General features: G+C 45.5%; 1 long non-coding RNA gene across 1 annotated transcript in view; it reads left to right on the forward strand.

The window, feature by feature from the left end:
- Positions 1-18,951, forward strand: part of LOC141573125 (uncharacterized) — a 521,122-nt gene that overhangs the window by 25,187 nt on the left and 476,984 nt on the right. Inside the window, exon 2 of the long non-coding RNA XR_012498699.1 lies at positions 2,794-2,917. This is a non-coding gene — a long non-coding RNA (uncharacterized LOC141573125). The remainder of the gene's footprint in view (positions 1-2,793; positions 2,918-18,951) is intronic.

The following is an 18,951-nucleotide window of genomic DNA, read 5'->3' on the forward strand; positions in this document are numbered from 1 at the left end:
GAGCAAAAACAAGCAGTCAGACGGTGTTCCTGGTTTTTCTGTCTTCTTACAGATAGTGACTTAGCATGTTGTGCTAGCAATTATCAGCTAAGTATTAGCCTTTGTGGAAATTAAGTGACTTTGGAGGTCTAAATTAGAAACCACATGCAATATAAAACCCCTGAATAAAATACGCTGCAAATTTGAGGCATGGCCTATTGGGAATAGCTCTGTCATACTCAGAGATTATATATGGTTTATTGGAATCTGCACAAATGGGACAATAATGCAAAGTCTATAGTTTTTTTAAACAAACATTTCCTACCTAATTCTTCTGCGTAAATCATGAAGGGTCTCTATCTTTACCCTCTCTTTTTAAGTAGTCTTTCTTCAGTCCAACATTTATATACTACATTTCTGTTGTTGCTGGTGTGACTTTCCTATCTGTCTCTACCTATGGGATACATGAATATTTGTAGAAGCATATACCTTGAGGATTCTGGGAAGGTGGAAGTTTGCATGTATCCGTAATGCCCCCCTTTCCCAATTATTCACTATTGACCACCTTTTCCAAGTCAAATAGTTGTGGAAGGAGTGGCCCAAAAAGTATTTGATATGACACAATAAAAATACTTCTTAATTTTAGTGTGTTGATAGAATAAAAACAGAGTAAGATACAAATAGACAACTTACATATATTGAAATACCTTTCCAAAAATAATTGTTAATAACTAAAATGTAAAGTCATAGAGTGATTTTTAATCAGAGACAAAATTATTCATTTTCAACAAGTACTTGAAAATGAATGATTAAACGAAAACACCGTTATTTAAATTGTTTTGCTGATTCTACTAAATTTCACAGGAGAAAGAAAATTAAACAATTGCTATACAGGTTGGCAAATAAAGCATCTTCACAGGAGGACTCCTTCTGGGCTGCCTCCTGTCATAAGGAAGTCAGGGTAAATTCAGTGTGGAATTAACATGGTATTAGTTAAGGAGTAGGTTTTACTGGTAAAAGGGAAGATTGGAAGGCCAGAATTTGTGACAGAGAGCTGCGTGCAGGCCCCCAGTTTCTCATCATGAATTGTGATGGCCTCAGTGCATCTACTGTACATGGCTCATGTCCCATTCCAGCAGAGGACCTCTGCTCCTCTGTGGATCTCACTTCCTAGGAGGTGAGCACGGGAGAGTAACTTTGGGGGAAGAATACAAAGACTGTTTGAAACCACGCAGCCTGGGTGTGGAGTGGCAGATGTTCCCAGTGGTTTCTGGGAAAGCCAGTTGCCTTGCACCTGGTGATCCTGGCAAAGGCAGGAACCATGGATGTTACTGCGGCCCTGGCTGGAGAGAGAGAGAAAGTCTCTGAACTGTTTGCATGCAGCTCCTCTTGCGTGGGAAAATGGGAGACCCCAGAATGAGTATCAGGGTCCTAATGGGACACTGTTGCTTCTTGAATTATGGCAAGAAAAAGCAAAATATTTCATTTGGCTGGAGATAAGATTTTATTAAAAGAAAATCCAGGAAGCTTGACTTTAAAAGACAAATAAAAGATTAACATATAAAAATTAATAGTTTCTTAACCATTAACAATTACCAGCTAAACATGGAAATGTGGAAAATTTAATTCACAATAATAGAAACAGCTATGAAATATTCAGAAATTGCTTTAATAAGGAATCTACATGAAAAATAATTATACATTTTTTGAGGGTTGAAAAAAATTTTTTTTGACAAGGACAAAGATATACCTGACCATGGGTGGAAATGTTTAATTACTGAAAATCATTAACCATTTCCTCTAAAATTTATATATTATAGATGATGAAATCTTAAATAGAACCACATTTTAATTAAACATTCTCTACAGCAGAAAAATACCTGAGGATAAATAAGAAAATAATGACAGTTACTAAAATGTACTGCACAGCACCAAATAGAATAAAAATTAGAGAGAACCATAAACAGATCTCAGATATATGGGAATTTAATATGTGACAAGGTTAGTATTTTAATTCAATTGTTATGTACAGTATTTCCTTAATAAAGGTTACAGCACAGATGAAAATTTACCAAGAAGAAAATAAAATTAGACTCTTGCTTCATATGCAAAATGAAATTTCAGATAAATTCAAAGTGTAAATGAAAATGCAAGAAATTTAAATCTTAAACATAATTTAGATGACTAGGAATTGAAGAAACCTTTATAAGGAAGACAAGAAATCTGGAAGCTGTAAAAGCAAGAACATAAATAGATCATGGCTTAGAAAAAACATTTGCAAAGCATGTTCTCTCTTTTCTTTAAAAGACAAACAACTGAGTTTTTTGGGAAAAAAGCAATACAAATAAAATTGTCATATGTGATATAATTCCATTTTTTTGCCTGTGTGTTTCTAGAGCAATGTATGAAATATGTTCAACAAATATCAGTGGTGGTTCCTTTAGGATAGTGGCATTTTAGGTGACTTGTACTTATTTAAACTTTTATATATTGCTCAAAAATTTTATCATGATTATATTTAACTTATAAATCCAGCAAGATGCTTTTTACATTTTGGAAAAAAAAAAGAATCCACATCATTCTGGGAGGATAATCATGAACACTAGATCACCGATATTCTAATATTCGCATGAGACTGGCTCTGGTTAAAAAAAAACAAACAAATCACCTGTCACTTCTGAAAATGTTTTCTTTTTTGAGCCTTGTTATCAATACTGAAGTAATTTTTAGGCAGAAGCCCTTGGTCAGGCAGCGTAATGAATCTGGTAATGTCTTATTTCTTAGGGTTTTGACATCCATATTTGTATCTTTTAGTCTCTCCTTGCTGATGGCAGTGACGTCTGCTCCCCAGTCAGCGCTTGAGGATTTCCTGGGGCATCTGTCTTGCGAATCCATGCATCACAGGACAAACAGACCAATCACAGGAATGGCATTCAAGGTACCCTGTCATTTATTTTGTGGGTGTTGAAAGGTACCAGCTGCCCTCCAGAAAACCAGTAGCCCCTCAGGAAGAAAATGGTATATTGTGTGTTTTCCCGGCTTCCATTAACATTATGACGGTCGTTCCATCATATTCTGTAAGTTTAGGTTATTAGTATGAGGGGTAACTTTTGATCAGAAATTTTCTATCCTGGGTATAAGTGGATTTTAAGATTGCAAGTCTTCATTGCTACTTACTTCCCAGGTTTTCAAAGGAGCCTTATTGAGTGCCGAAAGGTCACATAGAAGGACATGCACAGGAACCCTGAGCAGTTACAAGACTAACAGAGATGGAAGGGACCTCAGGCTCTCCTTCCTGACCTCAAACACATATGTGCCCACAGCTTGGCTTTTTAAAATCCCACCTTTGTAAGCACATGCTAAGTTAGGTTTTGCTTTCCTCCCGTACATGTGGTGGGACCGTCAGAAATGAAATGTCTTTACATTCAAATTTGTTAAGAGAGAGCGCTCTACCAGAATCTTTATTGCTCATGTTCATCTGTGTTCATGAGGTTCACAGAATTGGCTAAAACCCAGTGAGGAGATTTTTTAACTTGGGATATTGTAAAGATGACCAAGACATCGAGATCGACTGAAACCCTGCTACAGAATTTGAGAAGCAGATACATATTTACTCAGTCACCCAGGCAGGACTGCAGCTGTATGCACACATATGCGTGTGTGTAGGTGTCTACAGATGGTTGGCCTCTTAGAAAACTGCCATGCAGGAGATGCTGTAAAGGGGCTTGAACTGTTGTGGGGCTCTGATGCTAATTTCCTATTCCTCCCAACTGCAAAACTAAGGAAAACCACCCATCTCAGTCCAAGGCCAGTAGATTTTCCTTCATCCTCTCACCTCCATGTTCTCTATTAATCTTCCCTCTGTGCAAAGCAATGACGTCCCTGAATAATTACCTGCTTGTATCAGGGCAGTGACTGCCACTTGGTCTATAATTGCTTATTCCAAGAGAATGAGTCTCCATCTGTGCAGGATGGCATCTCTCTCTGACCCGAGGGCCCTTTCATCAGCCTCAGGGGACAGAAGGGCTCATGTATCTGCTCGGATTTTTACCATGAGGGAGGCACGGCCCGGGAAAAGGTTTCCTGTTACACGGAAGTCACTGAGACCCCTGATACTCCCTGGGTGCCTGTACTAAACACCTTGTTTGGCCATTGACCATTGGAGTTTGTGCCTAAGCATTTTAAGTCAATTAGGTTTGAAGTTCATAGCATTGAAAAAAAAAAAAGACTTTCTGTTGTGTAATAGCCATCACTTTTTCATTATACCTGATTGTTTATGTCCTTTAAGTACAATGCTTAGTCCATGTTGGAATGCACAGTATCATTTATGGAATTTCAGTACCAGAAAGGAAAGAAAATGGGTGGTTATGTTAGACAGCTGTGTCATCTTATGAAGTAGTTCCATTTTTCCTTAGATTTGTGGAGAAACAAATGGATTGTACCTGGTTTTCATTTTTTCTTTTTTAAATCTAAGGGTTGAATGAACAGTAGAGAGCCCATTAGATAAGCCTGTTGTTTCTTTGTTGCCGTGACATCCTTTATACTCAAAGGATATAATTGTTTCTACAAGCCATAAATCCATATCTATTGACCCTGTGTTAAGAAACTGTTCTGGAAAGATGGATAAAACTATATATTTACTGAAAGGAGTTAAAAAAAAGAATGTCCAGGTTGGCCCGGCTGAGAGCCCCCTCGGACCGCACTGCCAATAGGGGTGACGGCTGCTGGGGCTCTGATTCTGAGCTGCGGTCTCTACTGCAGAGATTTGATCAGCTCCCCGTTGGGCTCCAAAGAGCCTAAGGAAACGCTGAAGTCTAAGGCAGTGCTCCCGATGGGAGTGCTACTTGGTTTTCAGTTTCCTTCTGTTCTAAGATGTGCCCGTTTTTCACAAGGCTGGCTCTATCGCCCAACACTTCTACCTCCATTTGACCCATCTCAGCCTCCTCCTCGTCTGTGTGCCTTAGTTTCTTCTCCTTGGGAAGACCTGGTTTGGGAGGCACTAAGCAACGTCCACGTTTTTGCCAGAAAATGCACTGGGTGATATTTATTAACCTGCTTAGGTCATTTTAACGAAGAACTAATTCCTGTAAGGTGCCAGGTTTTTCCAGGCCTCTGTCTAGCACACAGGACTACAGAGTGTTCCCCCTAAGCTGGGCCCTGACAAGTGCAGGGGGTGCTGCCCTATGCTGGGCCTCCCCCCTCACTGCCGCTGCCCCTCCCCTGAGATGCAGGAATCCAACAACAAGATCACTGAAAAGCCTGTGGGTTTTTGTTTTGTTTTTTAATTCTCAATTTCTATTATTTTTCCAAGACGAAACTCCAAGATCTGCTTTATTACCAACTAAACATAATTTCTGTCTTCCCAGCCCTCAACTCTCTTAATAATAGCAGTGTGGTTTTTTAACTTTGTCATAAATAATTTGCGTTGGGACTTCAGATACATGAGGGAGGATGGGGGAAAAAAAAGGCTTGAGAAACTACTTGAAGGCTATTTATAATGGAGTTCCATTTTGAAAAATTACTCTGAAAGTGTTAAGTAAAAGGATGGCACCGAAAACTTGTGTCCTGCCTGTGTGCCCAAGCCCTGGGGAGATCCAGCTCCCTGCTTACTGGGTGTGCTGGCCTGGCTTCTCCACGGACGCAGAGCTGAGGCAAGGGTGGGCATATAGGAGGCTTCTTGTGGAAAGTGATTGCTGGGAACAGAAGCAGAGTGGGCACGTGGGGAAGCCAGCCCAAGTGTGTGTTGCCAAGCTGGTCAGTGTCGTGGAACCTGCAGCTAGAGCCATCGGAGGAGTCTTGTCCAAGATGCATTGGGGCCTGGTGACTACACTCCTTCCACAACTCCAGGCACAGACCTCTCGGTCTGATTCATGTTTTTATCTTTAAAATACACTTACACGTTTAAAAAGTGAAACGGTATTTTAAACGTTGGGTGGTATTTTAAAAGTAGACGTGCAAGTTAGCAAAGTTTCACAGGATAATGACGTTGGCGCCAGAGAGGCCTAGGCTGAGTCCCACTTCCCTCTTCAGTCCCCAGGCGGTGCCAGTAGTGGGTTGTCTGTGTGCCTCCCAAGCAGGTGCAGTGAAGCCTCCCTTCCACGAGGGGGCGTGAGACTACGCTGAGCTCATGTTCTGGGAGGCTCCGCTGGCGCTGGGTAGCCGGAGTCCTTTTCTTATAATTAGTCATTTTCCACCACCAAACAAGGGGGGAACATAATACGCAGTGAATCCGCTCTGTGAACTCAAAATGTGGAAGGTCGTCCTGAGGCTGCGTTGCGTGGTGGTGCGGATAGAGCCTCCTTGCGGTGTCAGTCTGCTCTCTGACAGCCGTGCCCCTGTTCCTCCATCAGAATTGCTCTGTGCGCCTCACCTGCAGCCCATTGGTCTCGGATTAACTTCAAATAAACTAATAATCGGAACCAACCCCTTTCCCGACATGCAGTTGTATTTATAGGGAGTCTCCTTCACTTACCTCTCTTGTTGTTAATTCCCGAGGTCCCCTCAACCAGGTCCTTTCTGTTTTCCCTCCCAAGTATTTGCAGAACTGAAGGTAAAGCTAGAATAGCCTTATGGCTTCTGCCTCACAGTGTGTGCATTATAGACCAGCAGAGGTTTCAAGGTGGAATTTTCCTTGAAATCTGACACATTAAGCAAGCCCGTTCAATGGTCTTATTAGGAAGGATATTCTAACAGGTGTCATCTGCCAGGGACTAAAGAGCACTTACGGATCAAGAAACAGAGAAGTTAGAAATCTTCCTTTGGACGTTGTTCACCGAAGTAAATAAATGTGGTGGTGTCAGCCTCCTTCTCTAAAAAAAGGTGCCACTGAGCTGGTTTCATGCTGGTGTTATAAACAGCGGTTCTTGCAGCTTGAGGCACGTTATTCTTAGAAAGTGGTGTGTGGTGGGGGAGTCCTGGTGTACAGATGTAGACCGTTCTGCTTGCTGGTTTCGAGTAAAACAATCGCCATAAATTCTTACCCACGACTCCTAAATGCAGTAGTATCTTGTAATGTCTGAAAATAAACACTGAGTTTGTCTTCTTGTATCCTAGTTTAAAATTATAGGATTCCTTTCAATTCTTTCTTTGTTCTAACAGTACCTAAAATACATCCTGTCTTCCCCCTACTATTAAAAATTTATTTTTAGGTGAAGAATAAATATAGGGCAGGCGGAGATGATGGGAGACAGGTCCCTGGGAGGTTTCCCCTCTGGTCTCTGGCTGCCAGAGGTGTCCTGCTGCTTTCAGGACTCTGTGCCATTTGTCCTAGGGGCACACGAATGCGCATGTCTCAGTGCATGTCTGCCACTTCCTGAAGTGTCACCTGGCTTGGAACTGAACAAGATGCAGGTCTTAGAAGGCATTATTTCTAGAACCCTGTGAGCCAGCCGTCCCTCTGATTTAAATCTTGATGACTGGTCAGTCGTCAGAACCTAGACTGACCACAACAGGACCCGAGACACAGGGCTTCTCCGAATTGACTGGGGGGTAGGAGGTGCTGTTTTCTGCAGAACAGGGCCATGCCAGAGCAGGCTTCCAAACCTCTGCCTGGGAAAAACAGAAGGGACTAAAGGAAAAGCAAAACGGGGTGAGAGCACATCCATACAGAAGGTAGAGGGGCTTTAGCCGCTGGCCTGGAGCCTTGCGGGCCCCGAGCCATGGCACCAACGTAATTGGCGTAACTGAAGCTTCTTAGTCTCGAGGCCTCGGCAGAGAGTCCTGCCACCCTCCCTTCCAGCCTGTGTCCATCTAAACTCCAGCAGAACAAACCCGTGGGTCCCATGCCCACCGTGTGTCTTTGTGACAGGGGCTCCTGGACTGCTCCGTCACCCCCCTCCCTCCACAACAAGCCCCATCAGAGTGGTCTCCTTATTGGAGGCATTCCTGATCATGCTGGAGTCAGAGGCAATTTATAACTCCCTCTCTGTCATCTGGAACGGGGTACCTATGTCTCATCACTCTTTCATTCTGCTTTTTCTTCTAGCTTCTAGTCTAGAATGGTCTCCAGGGCAATGCCTACGTGTGGTCCACTGTGCCTTAGAACAGGGGGGTGTTTGGGGGTGTTCTCAGTGCCTGCAATGCCCAGGGCATCCCTCACGTGTTTGGGGTGAGTCACAGTGAATGTGTGTAGCAAACACTGGGACCTCCCTTATTCTCTTTGCTGCCCCCAAACCAAAACTTCCATGTTTTCTTTAAACATTATTAATGAAGGGGTTTTGATGAGTTGCAATTGATACGATAGATGATGCTTCACTTGAACAAAATATAATTTCTCTGCTGAAACTCTACACCTTGCTCCGCTGTGTTTTCACTCTGGAAGCCTTTCCCCACACACACTGCCACGGAGGTTAATAGTCCACAAGATGCAGCCTCAACCTTATCCTCTAGAGCCAGACACCATACCATACCTGTTCATAACATCTAATCATTTTGTACTTTCCCGTATTTCCCCAAACTTCACTAGGGAATGATTCATGAAAACAGAACAAAATGGAACACCAAACTTTGAGATAAAATGCAAAATTACCTGGAGGCTTCCCTGTGGGTTTGGAAGGAGGGGAGAATGAAGACAGCCTGAAGCAGTTAGTACTCCCCGGCCTGTGATCTGCAGGTGGATGGTGTGGCCCCCCGGCCTCCCCGTAATTCAGAGCTGTGGACCAGCAGCTCTCCCTGGACGTCCTGGGACTTTGGCTTCATTTAAGCTGCTTGGAAGGAGATTCAGGTTCCATAATGTTATAATTCTATAAGGTTGAGCCCATTATTTCCTTTCAAAAGAAGTGTGCATATTACAAGTTCAGCAAACAATATGAAAAACTTTAATAGTTGTTTTTTAGGGTGATGGGTCGGGCTGACCTTCAGGGCCCGAAGTTGCAGTGTTCAAGGCTCCAGGTCCCCTATGTCTTGGCATCAGCACAGAGGTCTGGGCTTTGAAAGGCTTGAAGACTATGGAACACTTGCGTTAGAGGTTTTCCTAACACCTGGCAGTGCACACGGGACACGCGTCTTCAGGGGCCAAGCATTCAAGGGGAGGCTCAGGGCTGCAGCACAGAGCTTCCTAGGTGGCCGCAGTCCCAGCTGGTTCGCTTAACTCACCTCAGTTTCTTTTTTCTATACCACTCGGTAAGTGGGTCAGTTCTGGCTACCAGTGGAGGGAGCCCCAACAACTACCTAGGACAGTTTTAGGGACCTCTGAGTGTCCTCAGACTGACAGGCAGTACCTGGGAAATAGCGCATGCTCAGGGACCTCCCCTGCGCTGAAAAGCAGTCTTTATTTTATGCAGAGAAATGGTCCATGTCCTCATCTGTCAGGACAGGCCCCAGGAAGGGCACCACTCCTGTGCTCGGGGATTGGCGGCTGCTGCTGTCCCTGCAGCTCCCAGCCTGGCAGATCCTGGCGCTTGGCAGGCTTTCTGCTCAGGAGAAGGGCTCCTTGCTGTATCTCGTGCCCGGGCCTCATGCCCAGCTTCCAGCGTGCGACCTGGAGGGAGCAATCCATCCTGCAACCCCTACTTGCTGGAGGGCTGTCTGCAAGGGCCTTTGGTGACCTCAGAGTTACCCCAGTTTCCAAAGGCTATTGGGACTGACCTTCAAAGCTACACATGACCTTCACTGCCCTGCATACCCTCGTGTGTGAGGAGGGGAAGAACCACAGCAATCTGAGTTGCGAGAGAAGACACCACATCCTGTAGGTTAGATTAGAGGACTATTACACGGCTCATGCAAGGAATTAAGGAAAAGCAATGATTTCAGTTTGTGTAGTGCTTTGCACATTGCCAGTCACCTCATCAGTTAGCCATTTTTGTTTTTGCCATCAGATTGTGTTTCTGTTTTCCCACTTGGCGGATGACAAAGCCCAAGCCCAGAGAGGTCATGACTTGCTAATGGCAAGTGACGTCATTGGCTGGTAGGAGAGAAGCGACTTAGAATAGAAGCTCGGTCTCCTAGTCCCCCCAGGGACTGGTTGCGCCCTAGCTGAGCAGCAGGCTCAGGGCTCCAGCGGAGGGACTCTTGGCTCAGACAGAACGCGTGCAGGTGTGGGAGCCAAGGTCAGAGGCAGGCCTGGACGGCCAGAACCAGAGCAAGTGAGAGACAGGCAAGGGGGGCGGGGGTAGGGCAGCCCTGGGCAATGCCTACCCGAGGCCTGGAAGCCACTGTAGGGGCTGACCCGTGCTGGGTGCTGGGTGCTGCTGGGGGTGGTGCTGGGTGCTGGGTGCTGCTGGGTGGGGGCACGCTGCTCCCAGCGGTGGTGCGGGCACGCTGTCTCCCTGCCCTTCAGCTGGTGATGACCCACGCTGCTGCTTTTGATGTGGTTATAAATCCATGCCACGATTATCTGACTGTTGTCAGTGTGGATAATGAGTATTCTTCCTGTTGGTGCTCACTTCTTTATTTTTTAAATATGAGCTGTGCATGTCCTCTGAATTTGAATTAGCTGAAGATAGTTCTGAATTTCTAAGAAGTGGCTTTTCATACGTAAAAACCGAATTTTATAACTCAGCTGGTGATCTCTTCACTCTTCAGAATGGCATTTGGATTTGGCAGGAAAAGAGTGCCGGATTGCATAGGTTTCAGAAGAAGATCCTCCCGAGATAGACTCGCTTTAAAAAATTCTCTATCGAAGAAATGTTTCTCCTTCTTCTTCAGATAGATAATTTTGGAGGAAGTCAAGCAATCATTTGAAAGTGAGACCAAACTCTTTTTCCCAGGCAGATATTCTGCTCAAGAGAAATCAGCCCCTGTCAGATTCTCGGTGAAGCTGACCGCAGAGTTTCCACGGGTGAAGGAGACATGCCTTTAAACGATCACAGATGTGGTTATTAATGAGGGAGTGAAAAAGACACCCTTGATTTATTTTTTTGATGGCTCATTAGGGACAATGGAGTGAAAGGGGGCAATTATTCACAGCATCGTCATTTATATCTGTGGTTATGATTTTGGTACTAAACCTTTTACAAGATCAAATGAAACTATATTTTGTTTGTTTTTATGCAAAATGCTCCTAACTGCTAAAACTCTTGGCCTACCCATTTATTCAGCAAGTACTTATCGGATACCTACTTTGTGACCACGTGTGTGTAGGGGCAGGAAGATGTCTTGGGCACAGTCGTGGCCTCAAGCACCCCATGTCCAATAGCAGGGGCCATTGTCATGGCCCCAGACCCGTGCGGGTCTGTGAGGTCAGAAGTGATTCAACCAGGATACTGAGTGCCGTGCTTGCCCTGTCAGCCCCTTTCCTTTTCTGGGAGCAGGCTGACCATGCGACAGTGTCTCTGCCGTCACTCTGCTTGGGCCCCGGAAGGCTCGACTCCAGTCCACAGTTCCTGGGGGTCGTAGACATCAGAGGGTGTGGCCAGCCAGATTCATGGTGAGGTGGTGACACGGTCTCCACGACGGGCAGCCTCATTCCTGCCCTCTGATTTGCTTTGGCATAAAGATCTCCATACTAAAACAGTGGACTGTAAATAATTATTAATCGCTATTTATTATATGATAAATTATAGGATGTTTAGGTAGGGGTTTGGAGCAATCCAGATAATATGCAATGATCTATATTACCCGTATTCTGATAATACATAATTATCATAATAATGAGAGTGTGTTCGGAGAAAACGTGCCGATTGCAGTGCAGATCAAGGACTGTCCCTGGAAGACGTTTGGGGGCTTTGGGACAGGACCCCATGATGACTTCAGGGTAAGTTAGCACATTTCCTTTCTTGGAACAAGGCCGACGGTCACCAGCTGTGACTGGTCCGTTGTGTTGCTACAATTCTCTCATTCTGTTTTGTGGAGACAGCGTCCCACGTGTCCCCTGGCTTCTCAAGGGGCCTTTCCATTGGGCAGCATCATAGCCTGTTGCAGCCCCTGCCGCTTCCGCCCGTGACCCCGTGGCCCGTGCAGATGTTGAGCCAGCTGCTCCTGTCGGCTCAGGGTGCCCTTCCTCAAGGCTCCGTTTCTCACTCTGTGCGGTGTCGCAGTGGCTGATTCAGCTCTTTTGTGTCGTCATCTGGTGTAAGGGGGTGCGATTGCCCTTTCAGTTGACATGCTTTTTACTATTGACTTTCAAATGCTCAAATACCAGGACACTGTGTTTATATGCTGTTTAATATTTACTATAGAACAGTTTAATAGAGGAGAAAACGTGTCCTATGAGCTAAACGTGACTTTTGTCTTCATGTTAATGTCTTTGCTCAGAAAAACTCTAGATTTTCTACCGAATAAGTTTATAACAAACATGAACTTTCTTGTGCTTGCATTCTTGAGATACGTTGTGATCTCCTGCTTCCACTGTTTATTTGCTCATGTAGTTACCTGGCCTGGCTGTCCCCATCAGGCCCCTGAAAAAATGAGAAATTTGCATCTCTGCAGTGCTGTCATTCTGCTGGCTGCAAAGGGCGGGGTGAGTTGAAACTGCATGAGCCCTTCGTCAGATACACGGGAAACGAGAGCAAAGATTTGAGACAGGAACTTGAGAACGATTTCCCGTGACAAGCTTCCACTGCCCGTGAGCTGATTTAGCTCGGGGGTGTGGAGGTCTCAAGGCATTGGTTTCGTAGAAGTACTCGACTGAGTTCACTCCTGGAGCGGGGGTCCGAGCCATGTAGGCTGGGAGTTGGGGACAGTCTCATCCCTGTAAGGGTTGATTTCTCCCAACGTGTGCTGTGACCCTTGTCACACTCAACTCTTCCTCCAGCAGCCATCAGGCCCTGGACTGAGTGCGGCTTTCATGCCTTCCATAACGTGCCCGGACTGTCACCAGTGCCTACTGCTGGTGGATAATTACGTTTTATTTTCCCCGTTGACTACATGCTTGAAGGCTCCTTGAGCCCTGGTGATGACCTACTTTGGAATAGCCAGCATCATACTGTTCCCCTGTTTTTTGTAGTGGCAGGTATGAAGCTTTTACTTGCTTGCCCCCCCATAAACCAGTATAGGCCAAAACTGTTTGTCAGGAACCAAAATAATTGCCAGAATGAGAGACCCTGGAGGAGTAAGTAACACACGTGATGTTCTCTCTCTCTCTCTCTCTCTCTCTCTCTCTCTCTCCAGTTCTCTATCGATTGATCAATCGATAAGTAGCTAGAGTACTGGAATGGACTACTTATGTACATTTAAAATAATTTTAGGATATTATTTCAGAAACGTATAGCATTAGAGCTAATCATCGCTGTTGCAAGGTACCGTTAAAAACGGTGTGTGCAATTTTGCCTGGAGAAGAATGGTCCTCAGAGTTTAAATATGGTTAATTTAGTGTGGTCTGTTTGACACTAGTCTCCCAGGTGATCTGAGAGGTTTTTGTGGTGCATTATATTTGGGAAACATGCCAACTAGGTGACGTCTTGCAGATTCACTGTGCTCCTCAGTGCTGAATAGGCTCTGGGGAAACGTGCAGTAAAGGGATCTGGTTAACCTTATGTGATTATATTCTAGTCTTTCCCCAGTTTTGATCATTTATACCCTTACTTATTAATATAGCAGATATTTAATTGAGGGCCTGTCGCATCTTCTAGAACTAGGGGCATAGTTGTTAACAAGACACACAGGCCTTTGCTCTCATACGCTTGTACTATGCAACCTTTGTTTTTAACATTGTTCCCAAGTACCAGCAGTTATAGTAACACCCCGCAGGACCTGTGCTCCATGCTACAGACTTTGGGAAACACACTTTAAGTCGATGGGCTCCTCGGCAAAGTGCATTTTCATTAGACTGCTTCAGCTATGATTTGAGATGCACAAAATTAAAATAAGAATCTTCTAGGTAGTCAGCGATGTGAGCATTCTGGGAAAACTAAGTAAAGCAGAGAGTAAAACATCGCTTTGTCAACTCGTTCTTAGCACCACGGGGACAATCAGCTTGTGACGCCCTCGTGTGTGGCCCCGAGGGACCTCAGGGACTCCCCGTTAGTCATGCGTGAAACTGAGGCACATTTCTGTCAGGCCAGCTTGCACCCCGGCCCCCCACAGACCTCTGTATTGTGTAAAGGTCCACTGTGCTTTATTATACTTCACAGTCCACTGAGCTACCTGGTAATTGGAATGTGTCCTTGTGCCTCCTACGGATGCCACCTCTGTGTTTATTTCCTGTCACAGCCTCCCCGGTTACAAACCCACATCTCTGAGCCTGTGACCACATCCCAGTCAGCTTCTAGACATAAGCCTGCTCTGACCTTTCAGTAGAACGCCCCGGTTCATTATTATGTTTTGAGACGAGTTTGGCTTCCGCCTCGTCCCCCTGCCCCAATCTTGTTGGTTCGCACAGAAGGCCAGCTTATGGCTGCAGCTGGGGAGATGGGCTGTATGCTGTCCCCATCGCTGCCTCCTGCCTCAGACAGGCAGCTGCATGCTCGTCCTGAAGGCAAACTGCACATGTCCACTGTCCTGCCAATCCCTCAAGCTCCCCAGGCACACCTGTCCCCTGTCCCGTTTCACTCCACCTCACACACTTTGCCGTGAATGAACACGCCGGGGCCCCAGCTGACCTGCCGGCGCTATGGAAAGCATTGGTGCATTTTGAAGGCTATGGTTCCACCTTTAACATCCAACTAAAGAATCGGGGCTTTTGCTGGTGATGGTGAGAGACAAACAACGTAGTAATTACCCGGAGAGGAATGGGTGATGCCTGATTACAAAGTACAAAATTAAGCACTGAGTGAAATTTTCATGCCTCAACTAAATTATTCCCAGAACCAGATTTTGGTTTTGGGATTCTATAATTATATATTCACCATGTGCACGTGTCCATAAAAATCTTACCTATAATGTATGCAGTACCCTCAAGGCACATATTTTTTCCAGGAAGTACTTGGGCATGCTAGTGGAAAGGTTGATTTGGTGTGTAATTAGGAATAAAGTTTCCAGATTAGACTGAGACCAGGGTTTGCATCTCGGAAACAGGAACGGGGTGGGGGGGGGGGGTGCCAGATTGCCCCCAAGGGCCTTTGGTTGCCCTTCAAAATCCTGAAAGTTCCAGAATCAGCATCAGTAATACCTCTGAACAGCCTGTGGAAGTGATGGCATGCTGAACACCTGGTTGGCTTTCCCTCTTAGGGCACACAGATCGTTGACACCCCAGCAGTCAATTTCCCCCTCTGCCAGCATCCTTCTGAGCCATGGCTGCCCCACATGGTGGGTAACATGGGGTGGAAGGGGGTCAGGTTGGGTTTCAGAGTCTTACTGTTTCTGACCTTGTGATACGTCTTAGTTCAAAGAAGAGCTACCATGTCTCACCTCCCACTTAGCGGGCCAAACGTCCCTGGCAGCTACATAGATGGAGTGTTTTTCCACATCACAGTATCTTTTCAGAACCCCTTTTAATTATCCCCCACCCTGCACTGTGCCAACACACGTTCCATCAAGGGGGGGGCTTTTGATGATTCCTTTCAAGGGTCCCACCTGAGACTCTCATCTTCTTCCTCTATGCTTTCAGCATTTTGTGAATTACACATTCAGTGACTACATCCTGGGGTCAGAAGTTCTCAGATTGTCACAGGCATTCTGATAGCTTAGTGCCAGGGTACCACGTACACCCACTTGCGTGCTCTCAGAACCCAGTGTCCAGGGAGCAGGGCAAAGCAAGTAAGAAGGTTCCATCCTGTATGTGGGAACAGGGGAAAGATAAAGGCTTCCAGTTCCCATGTTATAAGGATGCCCGGACACCAACGGGAGGCAGAATATGAATGCTTCTAGCTTCTAATGTAAAAATAGCCAATATCATAGAGAAGATGATATCCATCCTAAGGAATCTCTCCTTTAGTCATAGGGGTGAGCTCCTCAAGGGAGCATGTTGGGGGGTTGCTAATTCTGATGCCTTCTATAGGTTTCCAGGTGGCAAGCAGTTTAGATTCCTCAACACTTAACAAAAAATGCTTTGTGTTTATGTGGGAGATGTCGGGGAATGGAGGATCCTGAAGTGAAACTGGCCCCACTCTACAGGGTGGAAGGTAAATGCCTGCAATCAGAAAGTCAGTGAGCAGAAGTCCCTGGGGACTAGAAGAGAAAAGAACGAATGCAATCCCAAACGAACTACATGCTAGGCCTACGCCAGAGGCTTTGCATACATTTTGCTGTTTAATTTTATCAGCTGCATTTTCACCCCAGTTTTATATGGAAGGAAACAAAGATCTTAGAGGGAAGAACATGGCCATGTTTCACGTAGGTCGTGTGGACAGGAGCTGGGGCTGGTTCTGGGCCCACCTGGCTAACGTCCAGTGCGACAATAGTGACAGCCACACCTTACATTTGCGCTTTGCAGTGGAAAGATGCATTTACATGTGTTTTTCTCATCTATTTGGTGAATGGGTTAAGGGACGGTCTGAGGTGGGGGGACAGGGGTGCGGCCCAGGGCTCAGCACCGCGTTTGAGCTTTGTTGGCGTGGAAAGAGTGATTTCACGAGTTTACACCTTTCTTTCCTTCAGTAATCTTCCTTGTGTCCAAAAATAAGAATTGAGAGAGGAAGGATGAGGGCTATGCTTACAATAGGGCTCTATTGGGAGGCATTTAATTCAGCAGAAGTCGGTAGTACTATTCGAATAATAGTAATAACAAATACCTCCCATTTACGGAGGGTCTGCTACGTTCCAGGTTCCATGCCAGGAGCTGAGTCGGTCACTGACACCTCCCCGCAGCTGCTCCTAAGAGCTGACAAAACGAGGGCTGGGAAAAGCACGGTGCCGCCAATTCAGAAGAGGCATTCACCATCCATATGATCTGAACTTTGCTCATCCTCTTTTATTTCTCTCTGAACCGTGTATTATATCTTAAGCTTCCATCATCTAAATGTCTTTTCTAACGGGCTCATCAGTGTTTCTTTAATTGAGATGTAATTGACATATGACATTCGTTTCTGGTGCACAACATAACGATTCGGTCATTGTATGTGTTGTGAAATGATCACCACCATAACTGTAGTTAACATCCGTACCTCACTAGTTACACATTGGGTTTTCCTGGGGTGAGACCTTTTGAGATCCACTCTTGTGGCAACTTTCAAATACACAACAGAGCATTGTTAACTGTGCTTATGGTGCTGTACAGTACACCCCCAGCACCTCTTCATCTGTAATGGGAACGTTGTACCTTTTGACCCACTTCGCCCATTTCATCCCCATCCTCACTGCGCCTCTGGCAGCCACCTGTCCTCTGCTTATGGGTTTTCTGAGGATGGAGATGGAAGCTTTTGCTTCTTTGTGTCACCTGTAGAGTACAGCTTAGTGCTTTCCACCTAGAAAGGGCCCAATAAATAGTTGTTGATTTAATTTGTACATGACACTTGGAAGTCCACAGAGTATGATTCTCTTTACTCCAATAATGCCATCTCTGATACTTTTTATGTAAGGACACTTTCTTTTGATTACAGCCCTTCACACACACAGGTTAATTCTCCAAGCCTTGTGCCCAGGCATAGAATACAAGACCCAGGACATGACTTTCATGTCACCTTGCTTCTCATCAAGAAGTCCTTGAAAAACTTTGAGGTCAGAAATGCACACAAAACCTCACACACATTCAATGATTGATTGGCTCATATTGGAAAGAGTTTTGGTATCTTGTCGCTGTACAGAATTGTTTACCTCTTTTTGGAGGCAGACTATCTCTGACCTTGACCCTTTGGGGGACGTAGTGACACTGGGCTAAAACCAGAGCCTGGAGTGTGTTGGGTGTATTTCAGGAACCCTAAAAAGGGCAAGATATTTCCCTGCTCGTCTTCAGTCAGTGAGCACTTACCTTTGCTGTGTCGCACATTTATTTATGGAGCCTAAATTATGAGAGTTAATACTGTTTTGTCAAAACCTTGTATGACATCCCTCTGATTAGGCCTGTGCACACTGATTCATTTTCTGCAGCGGCACGTGGTGTGCATGACGTGCCATCGTTAGTCAGCATCTCGCTTGAGCCCTGGCAGCTCATGTGGAGCTATTCTCCACGGCGAGTACTTGGCATAGGATAATCTTCATCACTACAAACTCAACGTAACTGAATAAAGGTTCTGAACACAAAGGTCTTCCTAACAACTTTTCCTTCTCCTTTTCTTCAGTATAAGTTTTGTCCCCTGGTATCAGTTATATTCCTTTACAGAAAGGATATACATTTGTCTTTAGTTGTTAGAAGTTTCAATTAAGTGTGGTTTTTAAAGGGAGACAGTGCAGGAAAGGCATTTTCCCACCCTAGTGCTGTGTTTTTCGTCTCCCCAGCTCTTTTCCACGCTCTGGTGCAGGCGGCCTCACGTGCTCTGCAGTCCCCGGAGCCCTGGGCTCCAGTTGTTATTCTATTGTGCACCAGACATGTGACCTTGGGCCGGTCATTCGGCCTCTGTGGGTTTCCGATTTCGTAAAATCAGGGCAATGATATGGTAACAATCACGCTAGTATCACCCTATAGATGATCAGATACCGAACGTTACCCTGTAGATGATCAAACAGCATTCTGAAATCTATACAGAACAGTGCAGACACAGCAGTTTCTCTGTTGCTTTGCTTTCCTCTCTGTGACTTTGGAGTGTTTTTCAGAGTGATTTTTAGCTTACTTCTTTCAGTCTTTCTCCAGGAAGTCCCTTTGCTCACCTCTTGAGACCATCTTGGTGCATTCGTGGGTTTGATGCTACACATTTCTATTTCTAAGCCTGTGCTCACGTCATGTGCTCGTTCTGAGGCCTTAGCATTCCGCTGTGCTGCTCAGACTGCCGAGCTCGTCTGCTCACATCACTGGACTGGTCCCTGCCTGCAGTGATATCCAGACTTCTGTCTGCAGCCCAGAGTGACTGGGGAGCTCCAGACATGGTCACTCACCTGCCTCCTGCATGTCCCTCTCTGGGAGTGGCTTGCCGGCACCCCCAGCTCCACACACCCAGGCTGAACTCTGCTTCTTCTTTTCCAAAACCTGCTCCCAAAGACCAAACAATGAGGCTACCCCTCCCGTCCTGGTGCATCAGCCACTCCGAGGGCTTGTCCTGGGGCCAGTCCGTGCCCTCTGGGTGC

This window comes from Rhinolophus sinicus, linkage group LG09 (genome assembly GCF_036562045.2).
Source record: "Rhinolophus sinicus isolate RSC01 linkage group LG09, ASM3656204v1, whole genome shotgun sequence".
Classification (NCBI taxonomy): Eukaryota; Metazoa; Chordata; class Mammalia; order Chiroptera; family Rhinolophidae; genus Rhinolophus; species Rhinolophus sinicus.